The sequence below is a fragment of the Lampris incognitus genome, chromosome 12 (genome assembly GCF_029633865.1).
Source record: "Lampris incognitus isolate fLamInc1 chromosome 12, fLamInc1.hap2, whole genome shotgun sequence".
NCBI lineage: Eukaryota > Metazoa > Chordata > Actinopteri > Lampriformes > Lampridae > Lampris > Lampris incognitus.
The window spans coordinates 19,992,996-20,020,303 of record NC_079222.1 but is presented as its reverse complement, the minus strand read 5'-3'; the positions used below and the strand labels follow the sequence as shown (position 1 = coordinate 20,020,303).

At 40.2% G+C, this 27,308-nt stretch overlaps 1 protein-coding gene across 1 annotated transcript in view; it reads left to right on the top strand.

The window, feature by feature from the left end:
- znf462 (zinc finger protein 462) overlaps positions 1–27,308 on the top strand; it is a 97,297-nt gene that overhangs the window by 642 nt on the left and 69,347 nt on the right. The window lies entirely within an intron of this gene.

The window sequence follows — 27,308 nt, the reverse complement described above, 5'->3', positions numbered from 1 at the left end:
ACACAGTGTAGCAGGCATAGCCGCTGGTCCACGTCCAGTCACCCACCATGAAAGCCATGTCCAGTGGAGGCTATGCGCTGCTGTTATCTGGTAGGCATTTGAGATGGTTCCTCACAAGCTATTGCAGGTAGCTTTAGCGATGAAATTAACGTGAGCAGCGTTTTGCGATTTTGTGGCTGTACAGTCTTTCTCATCGCTCATGCTGAATTGTTTTGGATCCGTATTGCTTGTCTGTGGTCTGAAGTCAGGTATGTCATATAGAAGGGCTTCACCATAAAATGGAGGAAAGCAGATGAGTCTCCAAGGAGAGCCCTGGAGTCAGACAGACAGGATCCCTCACACCAGAACAAAGGTTTTGACTCGTTTCTCCCCTCCTCAAAATAAAAATAAAAAATCTCAGCTATAATCTCTTGGATTTTGCTGGTTTGAAACTTTGCCTACTTTATGGATGGAGAAGAACTCTGGAAAGTGAGGTTAGATTGGGAAATGAGATGATTGTAGATTGAAAGTCAAGGTTAAGGTATATTTTTCCTCAAATTGTGTAACTTTATTTTTGCAAGATATAAAAACGTTTTAACTAGTTTTTCTCAAGCAATGTAATTTCTTTGGAGTATTAAGTGTTCACTTAATACTTACAGTAAACCTTTGTAATGGTGATGGTACAGAGACACATGGATGAGATAGGAATTTTAATGCTGAATTTTGCAGTGTTTTTTTTTCTTTAGCCTGCAGGTAGTTAATGGTCTACAAAGTGATCTCCACGCTCACATTCAGTGAAAGAAGTCATTGCTCTCATATAGTTTCTATAAGGAAGTTCTCAAGATGATTCTCTGCAGTTTGTTTAGGAAGAGTTTACATCAGAGCAGGATTCATTTGTGTGGTGGACTCAATTAAAAAAATTAAACGGTTCTATTTTTCTAGTAACTTTGATCTTCTGGACCAGAAGAGTCATACAGTTAGATCAATTTATTATCTTAGTATGCTTATAGGCTACATGTGCACACACACACATACACACACACACACACACACCTGTAATTTGATGTTTGTGCTTCTTTCTGTGGTGTTATTAGTTTTAGTTTCATACTCGGTGAAGTGATTTGGATTAATGCATTAGCTTATTGGTTGTTTTGGAGATAAGTAACAAGTTTTAGTACAAACCTCAGCTAATGATGCGTGATTAGTGCACAACCTTAGGTGACTTTTTTTTTATAATTTACTTGCTGAAGATCTTTGCCAACAAGCCTGTGAGGGGAGTGAAGGAGGTGTGTTTGTATGCATTTGGGGGTTTGTGCATGTCCGTTGCTCTGTGTGTGTGTGTGTATGTGTATGTGTATGTGTGTGTGTGCGTGTGTTGATGTGCTATGCTCTGCAGTTCCCCTGGCCACTGTGTGAAATCTTGCTGACAAGGAGACTGAGCTTGACACACTGTGCTGCGACAACAGTGGGGCTGAGAGGAGCAATCAAAATGGTGGCGCTGCTCCTTCTCCCTGGTGTGGCAGGGCAAACAGGTTCTCAAGGAGGAGCTGATAGGGGATGTCTGGGCAGGATTCTGACACATGCATCTCAACGTCACAAGCTTGTTAGTTTCAATTGGGGGGAGGCCTTCTGCAAATGGGCAGAACGTATTGTTCTATTTTATTATAATGATTTTAAAAAAACACCAACCTCTGAGTCAATTAAGCTTTGATTAGCAGACAACATAGAATGCAGACATGCTAGCCAAACTTTGCACTTAAGTTTCCCCCATCCTCATAGCTTTTCAGTCTGCTCTTTCTCAAATGTTACAAATATTTCATGTTTATTGGTTTATAGTGGTGGATTATAGAGGTGTATTTTTTCCCAGTTCACTCCATTAGCTTCTTGTAGGCCAGTGCTGTTTGTATTTAATTGGGTTGTGGTGGTGAAAGGTCCGGACTCTGTAGGGTATGAATTACTAAATGAGTTAACATCTTTAGTGTGGGCTATAAAATTGTATATTTTCTCAGAGCAGTTATCCTTTTACTTGGGACCATTTCTACTTAGATACTTGAAATAACTCTAATACTGTGGTCTGAATGTGAGACTGACCAAATATTTGTGTAACATGGTTTTGGAGCGTGCTACATAGTCTATTCAAATCACGCTAGTTGACTTTTACCCCTGAATTAATTTTTGATACAAGTTGTTGCTTTACTTCAGCTCAATTTTTTAAGGAGATAGTGCATTACTATGCTAGGTTGTTACTTCTGGAAGGGGAAAAAATTACATAACAGGATTTTTTTTTGTGAGGTATTTCAGGATTAGGCTAAAAGTGACCATTGTAAGAGACAGGGTATGGGATTAAACAAGAGAGACGTCTGTGATGGTTTGAATGCTGGAAGAAAGTGGTTGGTGGAGCTCATCACTCATTCTGATGCTCTCACCATCTTCCTTTTCTCTGCCTGTCTCGTGGACACACGGGCACGATCCCGCTCACACAAACACACATGCACATTTGGTGATGCACTCCTCATTCTTCTCTACCTGGGGCAGTGGAGGAGACTGGGGAGACACACAAAAGCCAATTGAAATGCTCCAGTGAGTGCTTTCTTGACATGATGCATAGCTCATGAGATGAAGCTTGGCCCTATTGGTACACATGCCTGTATACAGAAACATGTTGGCCCCATTTCCAAAGGTCTCTTGTCATTATAGGACGGCAAAATGCCACAATCTTGTTTCGCAATGTGAATGGCCTTCTCCCCATCATACTGCCATTGCTTTCTGAAATTCAATTACTGTTTCACCATCGTGGTAAAACAGTAATTCTGTTAAAGCATCCTACTTTTTCATTGAATTGCTCAGTGTTATTTAACTAGGAAGACCCGTTGTAATATTAAAATGTAACCGTTGTTGTGTACTTTGAATGGAACAAGGAAGTGGCTGACTGAAGAAGGTTTTCCACTTTCTGTTGTCAGCTGCCACATAACACCACTGATAAACTGGTTCCTCATCTCAGATTGCCATTAGAACTTCAACTTTTCAACCATCTTTTTTTTTTTTTAACCTCTGCAGGGGAAAGCAGTAATTTTTGTTCCACAAATATAACTCATGGCTCTGGGACTTTAACAAGTGACATTGCTTATACATTCATCACATATGTAGATGTCTACTGTATTTCGATGCAAATGCATTATAGTCTATCTATAGGCAAAGTAGGTAAGATAAATCAAGTCATCAAACGCTGCACAGGCTTCTTTCCCTCCTTTAATGAGACACTGTAAACCAGCTCTGTCAGCCTTGAGCAGCCTGTGGTGGAAAAATCCTGAATTCTTTGGAGACGCCCGTTCCTTGGGCAGTGTGGTGCCACTGGACAAGGCCTTCATTGAGCAGGAACAGGAGTGGTCTTGTAGAAGGGCTCCACTGGCTCAGCCTACGAAGCAACAGAGCTGTCCAAGGACGTTTAAATATTTAAGGGCTTGGAAAGGAGGTCTCAGTGGTAAGTTAATATTGATGGGTCTCTCATCTTTCCTTCTCAAACTTGTCGACTTGCTTCATGACATTGGCTTTGGTGCACCTGGAGAGGAACCTCACTTATTTCCTGGCTAAACACTCACCAGCAGCTTCAGCAGATCATAATTAGAATGTACTTCTATCATCATTTCTGAAAGAGTGAAACTCGGACAGACTATGCATTTTCCGCTCTGTGTCAATGCCCCCCTTCTTTCTTGGTCAGTCTGAAATCCTCCATCCTGACCATCCTGTAATCTCACCCACTCCATGTAACTGTAGTAACTGCCATGTCAGGGTTGCAAAGAAGTCAGCAATGCAGCATTTTCTGGCAGTTGTCCACAGAACCTCATTTACAAGACACACTTCTGTTCTTCTCCAGCTCATGTAATCACATTTCCCTTTTTGTATATTAGTCTAATTGGAACTTGAAAAATGTTTAAGGGGAAATGCAGATAAGAGACAGATTTTATACTTAAAAGCAGTCTTTAGAGTTTTGATTGCACTATAAAATCAATATAGCTGGAAAAGATTTAAATGAATAGAATTCATTCATAGTTAGACTGTTGCTTTTTCATGTAAAGCAATTTAATAGTGAACATTAATCATTTGTAGAATATTGCCTACATACATTTCATATTTTCTTAATTGTGGCCTCCGAAGATTACATTTTGAACATATATTTATACAAATCAAGTTTGGTTCCTCATGGGGTGAACCTACAAACATCAATATATGAAGTCTGTCATAATGTAGAATTTACATGAGGCAACACAGATTGACCTAACTCGGGAAATTGTTGCCCAAGAGCGAAAGACTACATGGCTGCATGGAATGTATGGTTTCCTGGAGTAATTGTCCTTGTGGAAAAACACTTCCTGGTTCCTCTCCAGGATCTGTCCTTGGACATCCTTCAGTTGCCTGTCTCTACAATGCCAGTTAGTTTGTCCATAGTCCTGTGTGTTTCCTTTTGGGAGATCTGAATGAAAGACATGCTCAGCTGTAGGCTAATTGGTGGACTACAAACATGTTTTGTATAAACATTTTCAAGATTGTATAGAAGGATGCAGGGATTTATCTTATACTGGTTCAGTCTTACATAAAATTGTAAAACTAACTATGCCTATGGCTAATGGTTTAAAATGACAATAAATACTTTTTTTTGTTTTGATATGTAATTGACCATTTTGTTAGGTGTTGCCGCTGATTTTTTTTTCCCTCTTAGAAAATGGATTTTACCTCTTAAAGGTTAAAATGTATGTTGAACATGTGCTTAAAATGCCTATTTCAGCCATTTCATTACTTTCTCATGGGGTATTTTTGTGTTTGTATTACCATCTGTAGAACCTTAGCAGATGTCTTTTTAAGACTCTGGGTTTAACCCATGACAAGAGCATCTCAGGGGAGAATGACCCACAGCTCCATATTTGGAGTCATGATCCTCAGATCCTCTTTAGAACGTTGTGTGCAGCCAGAGAAGAAGAAAGAAGCCCCACTATTGGTGGCCATCTTTGCACTGAAAACAGAACACACATCTCACTTCTGCTTTTGCTGGCAGCCATGACAATCTGCAGAGGAACCAATAGCAGAGGAGCTGCTTGCCCAAGTCTGTGCTCTTAAAGCTAAACAGTTCCATATGTGTAACAAGATAGCAGAGCAAGCAGAGGCAGCTCTGCTCAGCTGAACAGGGCAGTCTAAGACCTTGAGGAGCACAAAATGGTGGATGGCCATGCCACTGGTACTCCCGTGTGACTGACTGTCTCCTTGGCCATAGTGGGGCTGCTTTGTGAAATGGAGCCCTTTATGTGGAGCATTGGCCAAGCCTCTGCTTTGATACAGAAGATAATTCTGTCAGCCTCAAGGGAGAGACAGAGAGAGAGACAGAGACAGAGAGAGAGAGAGAGAGAGAGAAGAAAGACTGGCCAAGTGAGGTGACTATACTAAAACAGGTTGAGCAATAGTTGATTTCAAAAATCAACCATGAACCATAGCCATACACGTTTTTCTGATCCACCCATTAGTCTCCCTTAATATTTTACATTTGGTCTCATCAGTATTAAAACCAGATATTTTTCTTTTTGTTTAACTTCTTTTAAACTAAATTGTGTAGCACATTAAAAATCAACCTTTTTAAAAGGGTGGACCAGAAGGATGTGAGATCCTGGAATCATTTCTGAATGTGTAAGCGATAAGACAGTGATTGTGAGGGTACTCCTTATCTAACCTTCACAACAAGCAGGGTTTAGCTTAGGGATTTACCAGCTCCACGATTTGTTGCTTTGTGCATGGAGCAATTTTAGGCTTGAAGGTCACATAAACATAAAAATGGTTGCCAGACATTTATATAAAAAAGGGCTGTGATTGAAAAGTAAAAATGGGAAGACATGGATTAGGGGGGGAAAGTACACTGTTACAGAACTGCTATTTTGAAATTAGCGCTGGGGAATTTTAACATAATCTGGAAACAGTGATCACATCAACATGCCGTATGCAAGTGTCCTCCTGGTCTGCCTGGTCACTATGTAGGCCAAGTGTCACAATGGTGAGAGCCATGTATTGCTGCTATCTCTGTATGAAGGAGCAAGCTGAACTTGATGAACAGAGGCTACCCTTGGAGCAAGGTTACTTGTACCATGACCTTCAGCCTCATTGTTTGTGTTCGCCATCTTAAGAGGAAAATACAGACTTAGCAAGCTAGTCCACTTGATGGAAAGAGGAACTGTCATTTGTTTATCAAGAAGGCCCCTGTAAAGAGGAGAGTGATAGCGGTGATATTAAGTATTAAAGGCGGGATGGCTGTGTGGGTGATGTCAGGTGACCATCTGTCAGAGAGAGCGAGCGAGCAAGAGAGAGAGGGGACGAGAGAGAAAGAGACTGACACAGGCTCCATCTGACCTTGCAGTATGGACGACCCAGACATGAAATAGCAAATTATCATCACTTCTCAGGATTAGCATAGTATTGCAGCTAAAGAAACCATACTAATGCTCCCTCTCTCCCCCTTATTGTCGTTTGAAGTAAAGACTCGCTTAAAGCCCTCAATCAGCAGAATACTTTGAGGTCCAAAGATCAAAATCCTTCCCCCCTTTAGGCTGTGATTGTTATCCTCCATAGTCCATAAATGTGAGGTAGAACTTCGAATATAATGCACTTCAGCATGGAACTCGATGATAGCTCAAATTTTATTAGGTAAAATACTGTTAGCGATGGTGACATTATGAAAAAGGGCCAACATTCTGAATTCACTTGCTTCTATTTCATTCTGTTACATTAAACCTGCATTCAGTTAACATAAAACTGTAGTTGCTGTTGTACTTTATGTATCTCATAAACATAGACCGCTCATTCTGGCTGTACTAAGGTGTTTTCCTCTTCACTTCCTCTGATTGTGACATCAGTCAAGGTCAGACTGTAGACAGATCAGGGAGGGTCTCTGGACTGCAATGACTGCTAGAAGCTCTGCACCTGTATTTACTACTTCTCTGCGCAGGAATTATGGCATTACTAAGCGTATTTTCTTGGAAAGCTTAAAAAAAGCTAAATCGCAAATTTTATTTCAAATTATGTATTAACATTAATATTCATAAGTTTCGATATAGGCCTATTTCTTTAGATTTTAGATTTTTTTTAATCTATTTTAAAAGAAAGATAAGTTAGTGAGAGAGGGGAAGACATCCACCAAAGATCCTGGGCTGGATCCACACATTCTCATCCTATGGCGAGAATATCTTACATTGATGCGATTGAAAAAGTGTTACTATATTGACACAGAAGGTGCTTTTTGGTGTCTGTATAGAGACATGCCAGGTTTTCCATAGACTCCAATGTGAAACTTCTGCCCTGATTTTTGAATAAAAATCACTTAACTCACACCAGAAGTTGTCATTATCATGCCCCGATTGCGCTGCGTCTCACACGGATGCTGAAGGGTACCTTCCACCTAATATATTGACACTTAGCATCACTATATGATGCCATGGGATGAGAATCAGCTTGCTGGATTTGCACATAGGGTATTGCAACCATTTCTGAGCCAGTGCAGTACTTGGTTAACTGGTTGAGCCACCAAGATGCCGTAGCAGGTTCATTATTATTAGTAAGCCTAGGCCTATTGCATGTAAAAATCCTCCTTAAGGTACAGTCCCGAAGACTTGCATGCAAACAGATGCTGTCATAGTAACTTTCTATCGCTGTTGTATTTATCTTATTTTATTTTAATTAAAAAAACAATTTTTTTTGGGGGGGGGTTCATTTTCTGCCTTTATTTGATAGTGATAGTTGAAAGAGAGACAGAAAAGACAGGGGAGAGAGAGGGGTTGATGACATGCTGTAAAGGGCCCGGGCCAGATTCGAGCCCAGGCCACTGTGGTAAGGACTCAGCCTTATGTGGTATGCGCTCTGCCAGATGAGCCACTGGGGTGCCCCCTCTGCTGTATTTATAACAATAGCTCAGACAACAAGTAACAAAATAATTAAAACCTCTTTAGTTGCTTGGATAATGGTCAGGTAGGACTTTCTTTGGGGGGAAAAATAGCATTCATTGTCACCAAAGCAGCTAAATGCAGAAGAAACTGTAGTGTTTCATTTCAAATCAATGTCTAGAATTCATTCATACACACTTAAGTTAAACAAATACATGTATCCTCTGGCCTGTAGCTTTAAATTCAAGCAAAATATTATTGCCCTGCATGTAAACACAGGTAGTGAACACAGCTGGCTTAAGTGCAGTAGCATTAATCATTTTGTATAAAAATGATGCGATGATCCTTTATGGGTTTCTTCTTAGGCTGCTCTAAATGAATATGAAAGGATGCCGTGATAATTTCTTTAGATGAACATTGTTAGTTTTTTGTCTATAATTTCCCCATGGGATACATGATCCACAAGACTTAGAAAACTTCACAAATAAATTTGTTTTACTCTAACTTGTAACCGCAGAAAAAGTGTGTGACACTATTCTGCTGCAGTGGGCTAGCAGGCTACCGTATGACACAACGATGCTCACGTGGACCTGCAGGGCTTCCATGCGTAATAAGAGGAGCTACTCAGGCCAATTTATCAGGTGGGCTGAAACAATCTTCAAATTATAGGTAAACACTAGCCTGCTTCTGCCCACTCACCTTTAAAAGGTGAGAAAAGAAGAAAGTGATGGTGTGTGTGTGTGGGGGGGGGGGGTGAAGGTGGGACTGTTGTAATAGAGCACCATGCCCCAGCCTCTCAAGTCTACCCAGATAGTGTAGCTGTTTAATGCATGTTGGCAATGCAATTCAAGGTTTGATGCTCTCATATGTCGTTGGCAAATTGAGGGGGGGGGGGTTCGAAGCTTTTTTCGTTCGAAGCAGTCATGTATTACGGTCTTTTTTTTTCTTCTTTTTTTTGTGCTGAAGACCATAGCAATACCTTTACCTCTTTGGGAGATAGCATTATTAGCAATATTAAGCTCAAAAAGTGTGAGTAATGGTTTATCACCTCTTTCAAGAAGCAACATTTTAGGAATGTTCCAAAGAGCCAGGCTAACCTGTCTAACAAACACTGAGTTTAGGTAATGTTTTTTTTCCACAATCAGTTAATGTCGGACCAATTCTGCTGTACAGACAAAAGGCAGTATCAAAGAAGTCTGTGAATGTTCTCATTCATCCAGGTCATGGTTATCCAAAGGAGTTGAATCAAGCGCAACTGGACTTGGTATATATCCGTGAAGACGTTCTGCCTCTCATCCAAGAGGCTTCCTCAGTTCGTGCCTTTCTGACTAGACCAAGCTAGTCTGACTGGCTGGTGATGAGACTCAGAATGTATCCTCTAGGAGTCGTTGTCAGAGCTATTGATATGCGTGGCTCGCATATCAATAGCTCCGATAACGACGGGCGCAGCCAAACATCAGTACACAAAAGAGCCACTCATATCTATGGCTCTGTTAGCGATGGGCATTGGTTAACATTGGATCACAAAGAGGCTTGATGGTGTTTTAAGCCCCCAACGTACTCTTCAAGGCAGCGCTTCATGGAAGGCACTCCCCGCCCCCTATAGTTTCAGCCAATCACAGCACTGGCGCTAACCCTAACCCTAACCAGTGCTGTGATTGGAGGAAACTGTCTTCCAGCAGTGCTGCCTGGAAGAGTACGTTAAGGGCTTAAAACACCATCGAAGCACAAAGAACCACGCATATCAATAGCTCTGACAACGACTTCTAGAGGATACATTCTAAGTCTCAACACCAGCCAGTCAGACTAGCTTGGTCTAGTCAGAAAGGCACGAACTGAGGAAGCCTCTTGGATGAGAGGCGAAACGTCTTCAGGGATATATACCAAGTCCAGCTGCACTTGATTCAACTCCTTTGGGTATCAAAGAAGGTTGAATCAGTTCATCTGGATACAACATTTATTGACAGAAATGTTTCATCACTCATCTAAGTGATCTCTTCAGTCTAAAGTGACTGCTGGTATCCCCACCCTTATAAACAATACAGTGTCTAATGATCGAAACCAACAATCGGTTTCATATTCAAATATTTGGGTGACCATTAACTAGAGTTTCAATGACCATGTGTACCATTCACAGAGGATTTGTGAATGTTTGCAATCACAAAATCCTCTGTGAATAGTACACGTGGCCATTGTAACTCCATTTAACAGATCGTTGGTTTCAGTCCTTACGCCACTGTATTGTTTATAAGGGTGGGATACCAGCAGTCAGTTGAGACTGAAGAGATCACTTAGATGAGTGATGAAACGTTTATGTCAATAAACGTTGTGTCCAGATGTACTGACTCAACTTTTTTGATACTCTTACCTGGATTACTGAGCATGCATCAAGACACAAAAGGCAGTAACTCCACTTTTTGTGAAAAAGAAGAGGTAGCCATTTTTGTCTCTTTGAGGTTATTGTTTATCTTGTCAAAAAGTAATTTGTCACAATTATGTTGCTTTAAAGAGTAAATTTGTGATCACGGTAACTTGAAAATGTGTCATAAAATCCAAATCGCCCTAACCTCATTTCCTGTGTGCTGCTTTTGGGCTGAAGCGTTTTGAGAGACCATACCGGTGCCGCTGATGCGGCTCGAACGATAGTCTGGATTTTGTTGTTATTAAACAAGGTACGATTCCAGCAACTCTTTAGTCAAATCAAAACTGTGTATTGTAATAAGAACCAACACAATTTTGAAATTGCCGCGGTGGTTCAGCTGTTAGAGCGAGCACCAAGTCCCGTACTTGAACCAGGCTCAGGATCTTTGTCGCGTGTAATCATCTGCCCAGTTGTCTTTTATCTTTTGCTGTCTTGTCAATTCAGACTACAATGCCCAAAAAGAAAAAAAAGAAAAAAGAAAATAAAAACAACCACCAATGTGCTTTCATCAGTATACAAGTTGGCCCACATGCCAAATTGATAAGCTCACATGCTGAAAGCTTTTTGTGAAGTACTAAAATAAAAAAGTTTTTGTTCTCACTATGGCTGCAAGCGTTAGTGTAATATTTTCTTTTTTCGTGGGTCTTGCTTCTTCCAAGCATCTTGTTGGCTTAAGAAGTTGGACCAGAAAAATCACCCATACTTTTGTATTTTGCTTATAAAGGCATGGATGTAAGTGAATCTTTGCTTGAATGTGTCTATGTGTACACATGCATGCAAGTGTGTGCAAGCTTTTCCTTGAAAGTGAGTGCATTGATTGTGTGTTTGCGTGAGTGCATGTGCACATGTCTGTGTGTGTGTGGGTGCGTGTGTGTGTGTAATAAGAACAGTGATAATAATATGGTGTCAGGTACTGCACTAGAAATTGAACAATTTAGCCATTTTCAAACAAATACTTGTATAAAAGCATTTTTCCCTTCAGTAAAATAGTATTTTGTTTGATGGGAGTTTTTGAGCGGGCCTAGACTTAGTTGTCTGTTTACTCATTCAGTTGTTGGAATGCCATATAGAACTGGTTATCCAAAGGAGTTGAATCAAGTGCAACTGGACTTGGTATATATCCGTGAAGACGTTTTGCCTCTCATCCAAGAGGCTTCCTCTGGCTTATGTAGGCCGTATGGTGTGTACATTTAGTATAAGCAAAAAAATTGAGATTAGATAATTCTACCATCAGAATAACTGTTTCCAAATAGAAAGTAAAGTCAGTAGCACAAAGATGTTATTTTTTTAAAACAGTTTGTGGTATCATAATAGTCAAAGAAGGTTGAATCAGTTCATCTGGACACAATTTTTTTTTTTTTTGCATTTGTTTTTCCTTGCCATTTTTTGTTTTCCTCCCCGTTGTACATATCCAATTGCCCCACTGTTACCCACATCCGGCTTCCCGCCCGCAGACAGGGACGCCCAACCAAACCGGAGGTAACACGGGGATTCGAACCAGCGATCCCCATGCTGATAGGCAATGGGATAGACCGCTATGCTACCCGGACACCACTGGACACAACATTTATTAACAGAGATGTTTCATCAGTCATTTGTAATTTTAATAATTCAATAAATTGTAAAAAAAAAATCGCAAATTTGTAATTTGTGATATTGGGCTATACAAGTAGACTTGACTTGACTCATCTAAGTGAACTCTTCAGTCTAAACTGACTGCACCCTTATAAACAATACAGTTGCATAATGACCGAAACCAACAATCAGTTTCATATATGCAAGTAGGCATGACGGTAAACTAGAGTTTCAATGGCCATGTGTACTATTCACGGAGAATTTGGGAATGTTTGTAATCACAACATTATAAGATGGCAACAGATGTACTCTTCGCCCCCCCTCCTACAGATCAGTGGCCACTCCTTCAAGGATGAGGATGTGCACACCCTTGAGAAGGAGGAACGCTGATTTGAATGGGGAGTCAAGAGGCCATCTATGTGAAGAGGGAACAACCATCCCTGAACCGAGGGGGGTTTGGGGGGTGATAAGAGTACATCTGTCACCATTTTGCAATACTGTGATTGCAAACATTCCAAAATCCTCATGTGAATAGTACACATGGCCATTGAAACTCTAATTAATGGTCACACCCATATTTGCATATGATACTGATCATTGGTTTCAGTAGTTATGCCACTGTATTGTTTATAAGGGTCAGTTAAGACTTAAGAGGTCACTTAGATGAGTGATGAAAAGTTTCTGTCAATAAACGCTGTGTCCAGATGAACTGATTCCACTTTCTTTGATTGTCTTACCTGCATTATTGAGCATGCATAAAAACAGGTTTCATAATACGGCCTTTTGCTTTTGCATTACCATGCAAAATACAGTACCTTCTGTATAAGGGTCAAATGTCATCAATAGGTTACAAACTATTTAGGCATAATTTTGCTTCCAAATCCCTATATTTACAAATAATTTTGAAATGGTGTTTTTGCTGGACAATGTAAAAACTTTGAAGCCATTTTTCTCAGTCTCACATTGCTGGTTACTGCCTTTTGCCCTTCTAGGGCAGAATTGTTTAAATAGTACGCAAGCAGTTGGCACTAACCATGTCACTTTTCTCAGTGGATAACGGAAAAAAAAGTAGAACTTGTCTCAATTTATTCACTTAATCAGTGTTATGGGCTAATCATCAGATGAATTAAGCATAATTTTCTTGCAGTCTTACAATGAAGACAAGCTAGAAGCTATTTTCCTAGCCAGCAACACCACCACCTTCTCATTTTCAACGAGAAGCGGCTAACTGCTTGGATGGAACATAATTGGATAGTTGGCAGTTCAGGGCAAGCTAGTGCTGTGGTGGGAAAAGTTGAACTTGGTGAACTTTGACCCTGATGCATGAGAAATTCGCGTAGCAGTAACCAGTCAGATTTCAGAGAATTCTGCCCCTTGCTAAACATTTGTAGTTCCCCGAGAACATGATGCAGAAGCTAATTATAGCTGCTTGTTTTGCCTGAACTGTACGAGCCACCTCTGTACAGAGACACTTAAAACAGAACTGTCTCAGAAAAGTGGTTGAAATTATTGGCCCTTCTGGTGTGTAGATATAATGTTTGATAAAGAACTTTTCCACATGCCATGGATATCTGTCTTTTCCTCTTCACTTGCTGATCTGATGCAGACTACTGTTGTTCATGCAGGATCATTATTTGGTACAGCACAGCTAGGGGGGTTTCTTTGGTGAAAGCTTTACTAACCCTGGGTTTTTTAAATGCCATATGCCTCTTGAAACAGATTTATTTGCTGTTGTTGAAAAACAGTGGTTTTGAGAGGATGTTGATGATTTGTCATCTTGTTGTTATCCGTGGCAGTCATTTATAGACATGCTTTGTCAGTTTAGTGTCTCCATGACTAACTGGATTTTTTTTTTTTTGGTAATACCCACTTCTGGCTTCCCACCAGCAGACACTACCAATTGTGCCTGTAGGGACTCCCGACCAAGCCGGAGGTAACACGGGGATTCGAACCGGTGAGCCCTGTGTTGGTAGGCAACGGAATAGTCCGCCATGCCACTCGGATGCCCTGACTAGCTGGAACTTTGTGAAAGTGATGGTCTCATTATTATCGTAAGGTTATGAACATGTGTTTGTTGAGATGGTAATTGATTGTTTAATACAGTCAGTGCCTTCAGAAAGTATTCGTGCCCTCTTAAACTTTTTCACATTTTGTCCCCTTTATACCGCCAACTCTTAGTGCTTTGTTCCCTCATTTTACGAACACAATGAATTTCATAAAGCAAACATGTTTATTGTTCAAGAAGAATTGATCTTCAGAAATGAAAGACATACTCATGTACAAAATATTAACTCACCCAGAGTCAATATTATGTGGACAGGCCTTTAACAACAGTCACACCATGTCTCTACGAGTTTTGCACAGTTAGATTTAGGAGTTTTTGCCCAATCCTCAATATCATTTTTTTCCCGCCTTTGCCAAATTAGATGTAGAGAATTTGTGGACAGCAATTTTTCAGTTCACGCCACCGATTTTCAATGGGATTTAAGTCTAGGATTTGGCTTGGCCCTTTCATGATATGAACCTTCTTAGTTAAGCCATTCCTTAGTAGTTTTTGCTGTGTGCTTTGGGTCATTGTCCTGTTGGAACAGGAATCATCACCCTAAACATAGACCTCTTGCTGACTGAAACTGTTTGTCTGTATTTGGCTCCATCCATCTTGCCCGTGGTGGCAACAAGCTTTCCGGTCTACCATGCTGAAAAACAACCTTGTAGCATACACCATGCTTGACAGTAGGGATGATGTTACCAGGGTGTTGGACAGTGCTTGGTTTGTGCCAAACATAGCACTTTGCTTTCAGGTCAAAGGGCTCAACTTCAGTCTCTTCAGACCAACAAATCTTCTTCCAAAATGTCCCAGATTTGATCACATCACTTTTAGCTAACTCTAGACATGGAGGTAGCTAAAAGCAACTTAATGTTGTTCAATCTCAGAATTGGCCTTTGGCCTGCGTACAACATCATCCTGAATTTCCACTGACAGTTCTCTGGTCTTGGAGAAAGCAGGACTGATCTGATCTGCATTTTCAGCTGTGAGAACTGACATATTTGGCGATATGTATTGTGTAATCATGAAATTGAACATGGATTCCAAATCTACATTTGATAAACTTTCAATGTACTAGTGTAAGAAAATATAATACACCTGATCCACATTAAGTTGTGAATTCAAAACGGGGAAAATATATCTTTTATTTAATCAAGTTATTTTGAGGTTTTTAATTCTGAAGACATGTAAGTACTCGATTTCCTTTTACCATCATAGAGACTCACTTTGTTTTGAGCAGAGAAGCCACTGTATATTCCATATTTCACAATCTTGTTGCATGAAATATGGCACAAAAAAATAACTATCCGTTTTTAATATTAATTTTAATGCACTGTTAATATCGCTTCTCTCATCTTCTCCTCTCTTCTCTTTTTACTTATTCTTTGTCATTCCCCTCTATTTCATTCCATTCCAGTAGATGTCAGATAAATGTTATGACAAAGCGTTTCTACTGAACACTATTGATCTCTCACCTCTGCTCCAAACAGGCCTGGTCCATTGATTGGCCAGGTGGGATCGATGTCTCATCTTGGTGTATTCAGACTTCCTCAAATGAGCAGTGTCACGTGATCACATCATTTAAGGAAGCTCTTCTGCTCTGATGACAGAGAAGGAGTACAGAGATAACAGATGAGGTCATTGTCCATCTCACTTTTCGTCCTTATCAGACCAACGCTGAAGCTCAGTTGTAATGAAGCAATCGTTTGCACACTCATCAAGACAAGAGTAATCGGTTTGTTATCCATCAGATTAGTTATTTCAAGTCGTATTTTTTCATGATTATGATATCAACATTTCAGTAAAAGTACACTGTAGTGTTAGCATGTTTTTCTTAACATACAGTTATTATTGATCATTGAAGATGACGATAAAAAAATCAGTTCGTGTTAGCTCTACAGTTATGCACACAATGCTTGCACTAGATTATTAGAACAACAAAGGCCTCTGTAACTATTGTGATTTTAACTGTCAATACAGTGTGCCAGTGTATAGGGATAGCAGCAGGGCACTTTATTGACATATGAAGGTGACCCAGGTCAGCCAGTTTTCTTTTTTTGAACTAGTGTTATATGTTACAGTGCAGGCAGACAAAACCTTCCACTAGCCTAAACACATTGCAAGCTGCATACAGGCCAAAGGATTGGCTCAACTGTTATTTTGGTGTGCTTGCGTAACTTGGTAGTGCACCATTTCTGTTCTGATTCCGAATAACTTTTATAGTATAGACTGGGAACTTCTTCATAGATCCTTTTTTGAGAATAATGCCTTGTGATGCATTTAATTCCCATGGTTTAATGTGTGTTTAAAGAACTTTAGGCCAGTTTTTAACCACGTGCATAGCAAGGTTAAGGTAGAATTGTGTGTTCTGGTGATGGTACTGGTGGTGATGATCAAAGAAGGTTGAATCAGTTCATCTGGACGCAACGTTTATTGACAGAAACGTTTCATCACTCATCTAAGTGACCTCTTCAGTCTAAACTGACTGCAGGTATCCCCACCTTTATAAACAATACGGTTGCATAACGACTGAAACCAACGTCCGGTTTCATATGCAAATATGGGTGTGACCATTAACTAGAGTTACAAATGCCAAGTGTACTATTCACAGAGGGTTTGGGAATGTTTGCAATCACAGCATTGTAAGATGGCGACATATGTACTCTTAGCCCCCTCCCCCCTCTGTTCAGGGGTGGTCGTTCCCTCGTCACATAGATGGCCTCTTTGACTCCCCGTTCAAACCAGCATTCCTCCCTATCAAGCATGTGCACATCCTCATCCTTAAGAGTGGCCATTGTCGCCATATTACCGTGCTGTGATTGCAGTTATTCCCAAATCATCTGGTAATAGTACACATGGCCATTGAAACTCTAGCTAATGGCCACGCCATATTTGCATATGAAACTGATTGTTAGTTTCAGTCGTTAAGCAACTGTATTGTTAATAAGGGTGGGGATACCCGCAGTCAGTTTAGACTGAAGAGGTCACTTAGATGAGTGACTAAACGTATCTGTCAGTAAATGTTGTATCCAGATGAACTGATTCAACCCTATTTGATTTTCTTACCTGTATTATTGAGCATGCATCAAGACACTGGTGGTGATGCTGTGTGCAAGGCAGGAAGAGAAATAGAGGAGGTACCTTTGTCTTTGTGTAAGTATTTATCTGTGCAGTAAGTTACTGTTTAGCATATATCTAAGGACTATGGACCCTTAACTCAAATAATTTATTTTACAGAAACTTTTCATGAACTGTTTCTAGTTACTCACTTCAAACGGTTTATTAGTACTAGAAATGTAAAATATTGTAGTTGTGTAGTTAACACGTTATCTGTGGTTGTTAATGATTCAGGATGCAGTTAATACTTTTCAAACGTACCATAATGTTGATCTAACTTCAGCTAAAGTCAGTTCACTGATTCTAATTGCATCAGTTAAAACAAGGAATTTACAGAGGGAATTATGGTAAACATGGTTACAAGCTTTTTTTATTTAAATATTATAATTAAGTAGGGATATAAAATGATTCCCAAGACCTTAAATATACTCTGGTCTGAGGGCTGTAATCCCGAGGATGAAGATGGTATCACTAAGAATTCCATAATATCATGCCATATATTCAAGATGAATCTTGCACTTTTGAATTAGGAAACCTTAAAATAATTTTAAGTCTGTGGTATTGTTTGACCACACTATTTTGTGTTTTCTCCATCATTATGGGTTGTGAAGTAGGATGGCAAAACACAAACCTCTTCTTCCATTGTCCAAGAAGACACAGGAACTCTGGAGCAGTCAAAACCAAGGGACAAATATAGATATTTTGATATTAATTCCAAAAGGGAACACAACCCATAATCCGAAGAACACAGTTTCTGGTGATGGCAACATTATGTTTTGGGTCTGTTGTTGCTTACTGTGGATGGGGTTTCCAGCCTCAAGGTGTAGCAATCAAAGTTTGCCTTGCAACTAGAGGAAGCGTGACAAAGGTTGTGGGGCAGAAGAATTGGAGAAATTTCTGAAATGTAGGTATGTCAAGTTTGTAGACGCTTGTTGAAAAAAATAAATACTGTTGTTATCCAAGCAAGCTGCTTCTTGAAGATATGGAATGAAAAGGTCATACACTTTAATAACAGCATTTTTTAGCTTTTAATTTTTCTTAGATATTGTCAGATATTATTAGACTTTTTTATGTTGTGTTGTCAGTTACAATTTTCAAATAAAAATGAAGAAACTTCTTTCCTCAAAGCGATAAATAATAACAGATTTGAAAGGAACAAGTAGACTTTATCTCCAGTATAAGTATGCGCTAAGCACATACGGTTACATAAAAGACTACAGTGGTACACAAAGTTTAATTATGTTTCCTTGCTACCCTTTGGCTGTGGGTTGATGGCCAGTAGCAGACCAGCGTCTGTTCACCATAAATAATACAGTTGGAATGTGCTTCTAATTATATCATAAATGTATCTGACCCTGTATGAAAAATGGTGTTAAGAGATGCCACCACATGGAGGGTGGATTCTTTTTACTTCCACCAGTTCTGTTTATATTTAGTCTGTGTCCTAAACTAGCTTGTTACAGTAGTAGGCATCAACTCCCCTCTGCTGTGTTACATGCTTTTTGCATGAGAAGTCATTTTATGTGTTTGCTAATGTCATCTTATGGAAATTTTATTAGCATCTCAACACAGCTCAAGAGCATGCTCAGAGGTTTTTCACTAAACATCTCCTAGATTGTAATTCTTATAGCTGTTAGTATTCATGAAAGTTAACAGTTGGTTGACTGTATGGTTGCTAATTTTGAATTGTGTTTTGGCTGCATAGGATGTTATACACTGCTCAAAAAAATAAAGGGAACACATAAGCAATGCAATGTAGCTCCAAGTCAATCACACTTTTGAGATATCAACCTGTCCAGTTAGGAAGCAACACTGATTTGTGAATCAATTTCACCTGTTGGTAAATTGTCTAATTTCCACCAGGTGGAAATTAGACAATTTGCAAGACAACCCCTATAAAAGGAATGGATTTGCAGGTGGTGGCCACAGACCATTTGCCTGTCCTCATCTTTTCTGGCCGATCTTTGGTTAGTTTTTCATTTTGCTAGTGCCCTCACCACTAGAGGTGGCATGAGGTGGTATCTGCAACCTACAGAAGTTGCTCAGGTAGTGCAGCTCATCCAGGATGGCACATCAATGCGTGTTGTGGCAAGAAGATTTGATGTCTCCCAGCATAGTGTCCAGAGCATGGAGGAGGTACCAGCAGACAGGCCAGTACACCAGGAGACGTGGAGGGGGCCGCAGGAGGACAACAACCCCGCAGCAGGACCGCTATCTGGTCCTTTGTGCAAGGAGGAACAGGAGGAGCACTGCCGGAGCCCTACAAAACGACCTTCAACAGGCCACTAATGTGCAGATTTCTGCTCAAACAGTGAGAAACAGAATGCATGAGGATGGTATGAGGGCCCGACGTCCACAATTGGGGCCTGTGCTCACAGCCCAACACCGTGCAGCCCGATTGACCTTTGCCAGAGAACATCTTAGTTGGCAGATTTGCCTTTGGCGCCCTGTGCTCTTCACAGATGAGAGCAGGTTCACACTGAACACATGTGACAGACGTGAGAGAGTCTGGAGACGCTGTGGAGAACGTTCTGCTGCCTGCAACATCATCCAGCATGACCGGTTTGGCGGTGGGTCAGTGATGGTCTGGGGAGGCATATCCTTGGAGGGCCGCACAGACCTCTACGTGCTAGCCAGAGGTACCATGACTGCCATTAGGTACCGGGATGAGATCCTCAGACCCATTGTCAGACCATATGCTGGTGCAGTGGGCCCTGGGTTCCTGCTCATGCATGACAATGCTCGTCCTCATGTGGCCAGAGTGTGTCAGCAGTTCCTGTATGTCGAGGGCATTGATGCTATGGACTGGCCTGCACGTTCCCCAGACCTGAATCCAATCGAGCACCTCTGGGACATCATGTCTCGTACCATCCGCCAACGCGATGTCGCACCACAGACTGTCCAGGAGTTGACCGATGCCCTGATCCAGGTCTGGGAGGAGATCCCTCAGGAGACCATCCGTCGTCTCATCAGGAGCATGCCCAGACATTGTAGGGAGTGCATACAGGCACGTGGAGGCCACACACACTACTGAGCCTCATTTTGAATCGTCTTGAAGAATTTCCACAGAAGTTGGATCAGCCTATGTTCTCATTTTCCACTTTGATTTTGAGTATGATTCTGAATCCAGACCTTAATGGGCTAATGATTTTGATTTCCCTTGATCATTCTTAGGTTATTTTGCTCTAAACATATTACTCTGTCTAATAAATAAAGATTTTCAGCTGAAATATTTCATTCATCGAGGTCTATATTGTGTTTTTAGGTGTTCCCTTTATTTTTTTGAGCAGTGTAGTTAAATAAGTTTTGCAGTGGTTGACTTGGCAAAGGTCTGTTAAGTATCCCACACGGACTCAACGGAGGTTGAATCAGTTCATCTGGATACAAAGTTTATTGTCAGATACATTTCTGTCAATAAATGTATCTGGATGAACTGATTCAACCTTCGTTGATTTTCATACCTGGATTATTGATCATGCATCAAGACAAACTAAGTGAAATCTTCAGTCTGAACTGACTGCAAGTATCGCCACCCTTATAAACAATGCAGTTGCATAATGACTGAAACCAACAATCGGTTTCATATGCAAATGTTAGTGTGACCATTAACTAGAGTTTCAATGGCCATGTCTACTATTCACAGAGGATTTGGGAATGGTTGCAGTGACAGCATTGTAAGATGGTGACAGGTGTACACTTAGCCCCCCCCCCACACACACACACACACACGTATCTGTCAATAAATGTTGTATTCAAATGAACTGATACAACCTTTGATTTTCTTAACTTGACTATTGAGCATGCATCAAGACAGAGCCACACAGACATGAAAAAGAATGACTCAGTTGTACCAATCTTGTGCTCAGCATCTGTGATGGCTAAATCATCAGTATATTGTAGACATTGCAATAGTGATAGTCACTAAACTGTTTCTTCAGAACTGTTGTGTTCTGTTCAAATATTGTAACTTCACTATCCTTCAACACTCACATTGTATTGTGAAGTTTAAATCCAAACATGTTTAGCAACACAAAGCAGCCACCACAAAAAAGGTTTACACTATCTCTGCACCAGAGTCCTATCTAACAGCTGTAGGTTGTGAAAAGCAGTTTATCGGTCTCTTCCTCCGGCGATCTCAGTGGGCATCATTCAGTGTCATCAGCATCCTTGCATTGTTATTGGGTATCAACATGTGGATGGATGAATGGTTGGATGCTGATAGCGTAATCCCATTTTTCTCCCTGATGATTTTCAAATTTAACTTATTTGTGGTGCACCCACAAGATTTTTATAGTCAGAAAACCTCAATCTTTGTAATTTAAGTTCTCTCATATTAATTCAGAGGTTTGATGATGACATTAGTTACCCAAACAATTCCATGTCTTATCCTGTTTGAGACAACATGTCTATGATTTTCAGCTATTTCAACTATTGACTTATTTGATTTAGCCATACCTCTAATTTAGGGTCTTTCAATTTGTTTAGCTCATGATTATAGAACCTGATTTTGTAAATGAAGAGAACATGATTTACCATCATCCATCATCACAGAAAGTTCAATCAAATTGATCTGGATACAATGTTTATTGACAGAAACATTTCATCACTCATCTAAGTGACCTCTTCATTCTAAACTGACTGCAGGTATCCCCAACCTTATAAACAATACAGTGGCATAATGACTGAAACCAATGATCGGTTTCATATGCAGATAGGCGTGAGCATTAGCTAGAGTTTCAATGGTCATGTGTACTATTCACAGAGGATTTGGGAATGTTTGCAATCCCATCATTGTAATATGATGACAGATGTACTCTTAGCCCCCCCCGTCCCGGTTCAGGGATGGTTATTCCCTCTTCACATAGATGGCCTCCCCGTTCAAGCCAGCGTTCCTCCCTATCAAGGATGTGCACATCCTCATCCTTGAAAGAGTGACCACTGGCCTGTAAATGGGTGTAGACTGCGGAGTCCTGGCCTGACGCATTAACTCTTCTGTGTTGTGCCATCCTTTTTTCCAGCATCTGTTAAGTTTCCCCGATGTACACGTCATGGCAATCCTCCTGGCACTTAACAGCTTGCACTATATTGCTATGAGTGATAAAACGTTTCTCTCAATAAACGTTGTGTCCAGATGAACTGATTCAACTTTCTTTGATTTTCTTACCTGGATTCATTGACCATGCATAAAGACATCATCCATCATGTCTTATTAACAGATATGGTAAACCCCAAATGTATTTTTGTTACCACAAACTAATACCTATCAAACTTAATCTGGAGAGAACAGTTCTGTACATATATTTCTAAGTTTCAATGACATTATTCGACAAATTATTTATAGTGTTGAGTATTTATTTGTTGCTGACAAATCATAAGTGGGTTGGCTCACGTTTGTTAACAAACTGAGTGGTGACCTCAAGTCCTCCAATCCACAAGTGCATTTTTTTTCCCTAAATGATATTCACCTCAGCCAGTCACATCACAGTTTGCTCAGCATCACCAATCGCTGCCCTGTCCACCTTAGGAGAGAAAAGGAATATGAACCAGCCTGACAGTGCATAAGGGAGCATCATCTCAGTGGCTAATATTTACAAAGAAAAAAAAAGCATTTTTTACTGTGGTTGCAAGACAGTTTTTTTTTTTCAAAAAATTTGTAAACACAATGTGTAGAATCATATTGATTTATTACATTTATTTCTTTGTAAATGTTAGACACATTGTGAATGAGAACCACTGCCCTAACCTACTATTGCCATCTTATATGAGGAAATCAAGGTGAGATCAGACATCTTTAAATCTTCCCACTTGAACTAGTTAAGATAAAGGAGATGAGACAGGTTAAAGAAGATATTAAGGCTTAAAACTTGAACTTTTAAATGCACTGGTTTAAATGTGTTAAGAACTGTGAAGATAATGGAGTTTACACATTCAGCTTTTGCACATGTGTATTTGGAATCGGCCACCAACCAAAGGATATCCAGCTAATGGCAGGCCAATAGTTGGAAATAGCTTTTTAACAAAAGGGATTATTGGATGCTAATGCAAATATTAGCAGTCAATGACATAATTATTATGTTTAAATTATATGATGCCATACCTTAAGATATATAATGTCATTCATTTCATAATAATTAAAATACAATGAACTTGACTTACTATAAACCGTTTCACCATATCTCACCTCGGGTTGCCCTAATCAATATTTTTAGGGAAGAACTGCAAACGAAATAAATTGAAGCCAGAGGCATCAACTAAAATGGCCTAAACTTTTATATTATATGAAGTCTTTGAGTGAAGAAAGAGTGAACTAAAAAAATAAATAAGATGAATTTGATTTTAATTTGGATGACACAATGTATTCCTCAAATATGTCACACTTGTGAAAGTCTACATTTACAACCAACACAATTTGAAGGACCTATCTATCTATCTATCTATCTATCTATCTGTCTGTCTGTCTGTCTGTCTGTCTGTCTGTCTGTCTGTCTGTCTGTCTGTCTGTCTGTCTGTCTGTCTGTCTGTCTGTCTGTCTGTCTGTCTGTCTGTCTGTCTGTCTGTCTGTCTGTCTGTCTGTCTGTCTGTCTGTCTGTCTGTCTGTCTGTCTGTCTGTCTGTCTGTCTGTCTGTCTGTCTGTCTATCTATCTATCTATCTATCTATCTATCTATCTATCTATCTATCTATCTATCTATCTATCTATCTATCTATCTATCTATCTATCTATCTATCTATCTATCTATCTATCTATCTATCTATCTATCTATCTATCTATCTATCTATCTATCTATCTATCTATCTATGTATGTATGTATCTACCACCATGTTTCACAGATGGGATAAGGTTCTTATGCAGTGTTTTCCTTTCTCCAAACATAACGCTTCTCATTTAAACCAGACAGTTCTATTTTGGTCTCATCCGTCCACACAACATTTTTCCAATAGCCTTCAGGCTTGTCCACGTGATCGTTAGCAAACTGCAGATGGGCAGCAATGTTCTTTTTGGAGAGCAGTGGCTTTCTCCTTGCAACCCTGAACTGCACATCATTGTTGTTCAGTGTTCTCCTGATGGTGGACTCATGAACATTAACATTAGCCAATGTGAGAGAGGCCTTTAGTTGCTTAGAAGTTACCCTGGGTTCCTTTGTGACCTGGCCGACTATTACACACCTTGCTCTTGGAGTGATCTTTGATGGTCAACCACTCCTGGGGAGGGTAACAATGGTCTTGAATTTCCTCCATTTGTACACAGTCTGTCTGACTGTGGATTGGTGGAGTCCAAACACTTTAGAGATGGTTTTGTAACCGTTTCCAGCCTGATGAGCATCAACAACACTTTTTCTGAGGCCCTCAGAGATCTCATTTGTTCTTGCTATGATACACTTCCACAAACATGTGTTGTGAAGATCAGACTTTGATAGATCCCTGTTCTTTAAATAAAACAGGCGTCCACTCACACCTGATTGTCACCCCATTGATTGAAAACACCTGAATCTAATTTCACCTTCAAATTAACTGCTAATCCTAGAGGTTCACATACTTTTGCCACTCACAGATATGTACTACTGGATCATTTTCCCCAATAAATAAATGACCAGGTATACTATTTTTGTCTCATTTGTGTAATTTGGTTCTCTTTATCTACTTTGAGGGCTTGCATGAAAATCTGGTGATAAATAAGGTCATATTAATGCAGAAATATAGAAAAGTCTAAAGGGTTCACAAACTTTCAAGCACCACTGTATCTATCTAGTTGTCTTATCTGTCTATCTGTCTGTCTTATGGGCAAATAAAGAAGAGGAGAGTTTAATGGGTTATTTTGAGCAATAAGTTATTATAATAATGAACAGTGGATACTATATACATTCCCATTCTCAGTTGTGCTTATTCGATGACTGACACCATTATGCAGTACAATGACCATCAGTGTTAGATTCGGTACAGAAACAAAGTCAAGATTCTTACCAGTTTTTGTTGAGGTATGCAAATCCAAATTACATTAGAAGAATGTTTTTAAAAGCTACATCAATGGAAATTCTTGAAATGTAGCTACATGTTGCCTTACTGTATCAGAGTCAGTCAGTTAGTGTTATAGGCGATGTTTACATACAAGGAGTTTGCCTTTGTACGTTGCTGTCAGTTACACACACACGCACACACACACACACACACACACACACACACACACACCTATCTATCTATCTATCTATCTATCTATCTATCTATCTATCTATCTATCTATCTATCTATCTATGTGTTATAAAAATAAAGATATGATTAAAAATGGGTGTGACAAAGCACGTAGGGTCAGTATGGTAACATGACCATGACAGGAAACAGTGGTGAACAATAATCAATAAATGTCCAGATTCAAAATTGTACATAGATGTATTAAATAGATGTGTGCTAAGCTGTGCTAGAGGGCAGTACACAGAAATACTGGATTTGATAGCGGTGGATTATCTAAAACTTGTATGCAGAACTATACAGCTCACTATGAGATGTTGATCCAGTGATTCAAGTTCTCCAGTGTTGCTGACATTGAGGAAGTGTCAGGGTACTGTGGGAGCAGCCATCTTGAGCTCCAGGTCCTCTATCTCCTGTTTGTGCAAGAGGCCAAATTCTCCCCAGTCCTGTGACCTTTAGTTCTCCTCTGCAAACACAATGAGACCTTTCTCTAGTGTATTTTACTTTCCTCTACCGCTTCAGAGGTCTGGCCGAGGTTGACTAGACCCAGAAGAGTCTGTCAGCTGAAGAAATCAGAACCTGATTTTTTTTTTTTTGCATTTGCACCAACTTTTCCTGAACTTTCTTGAAACTAAGGAATTATCGATTTTTTATTTTTTTTATGATGCCATCTCTGCAAAAATCAATTTACTTGTTTGAGACTACCTGCTATCAAATCCATTGTTTGTGTCCTTTAAAAAGCAGGTTGTCATTTTCGATGAATGGGTCATTAATTATTGAGGCACTGCAAGTTGACAAGATCCACGTTCTGTCTTGTTTGCCAGATAAATTGTTACTGTATGGCTGGCTGTGTAATGTAACATACCCGTAGCCTTTCCTCTCCCCAATTGCAAGAGATAGTTGAACTAACCAACAGTCAAGGAAAAAAACCTCTGTACTCCTAATCAGCTTAATGCTGGCTTATTCAAAGGCCCTCTTTCAGACAGAGCAGCTGCTGTAGGCCAGTATGAGTAGAGGGTGTGACTGTTGGCAGAGCTCACCAATGCAGAGAGACCGGTTGGTGATTAACAAATGTTGGTAGACTTTGGAATCTAGGGAGCCCAGTCTGATGGCTTTGTCCTCTGTTGCTCACCACCAATGGTCTCACAGGTGGTTTGGTTATACACTCATGATACATCTGTCTTCAACCCTTTCTTTCTCCCTTCCCCGTAAGACCTGCTCAACTGCTTCCTTCTCCTCTCACCCTTCTTTGTCTGCTACTTAAGCTTTGAAAAAAGATAAATTCAGATATGCTTTGCATTTTTTTAATCCCCTTGTGGAGCTAAACATGTTTTAGAATAACCGTTCCTAAAATCATATTTGTTTAATGTTCTGGTAATTCAAGAGGCACTGGTATGGCAAAGGCACCATTCACTGTGACCTTTTCACTGTTTCTTCTTGGAATGGTTCTTCAGTATTTCCCTGAAAATGTCTTGACTTGAGAGATAACAAATGTCCCTTAGAAATAAAAGGGCCAGGCAAACTGAGGCTGGCAAGAGTGTGAGGTATTTTCTGCTGAGCTGTGTGGGCATAAGGCTTGGGAACAGTACTGTACATCTGGCAGATGCATTTCTGTCAGCCGCTCTCCAGTGACAGGCTGTCTGCCTGTGAGGAAGAGGATCAGATCTTTGGGTCCATGTTGTGTGCTGGCTGATCACCTGAGCGCACATAGTCAGCTCCTAAAATGGCTGCCCTTGAAGCTCAGCTCAGAGGAGGATCTGAGCAGCTCAGTGGCTGCCAGTCAGAGCCCCAGCTGAGCAGATGAAAGCAGTTACACAATCTCACCCATTAACTTGGTGTGGCACAGGGACTGACTGGCTAAAGAGGCACAGCCTACACTAAAGCAGATGGTGGTTGTGTAGGAGGCTGTATTTCCCTTCTCAGTCATTCCTTTCCCCTCCTTCTCTTAAAGGATTCTCTTGATATCCATGTCAAGGAACCTGGCATTAGAAGGCAACTTTGTTCAGAGCAGCAAAGCACTGCCCAGAGAGCAGGGTGGGGCCCCTGGTGGGGCTGTAACCTGACCCTGAACAA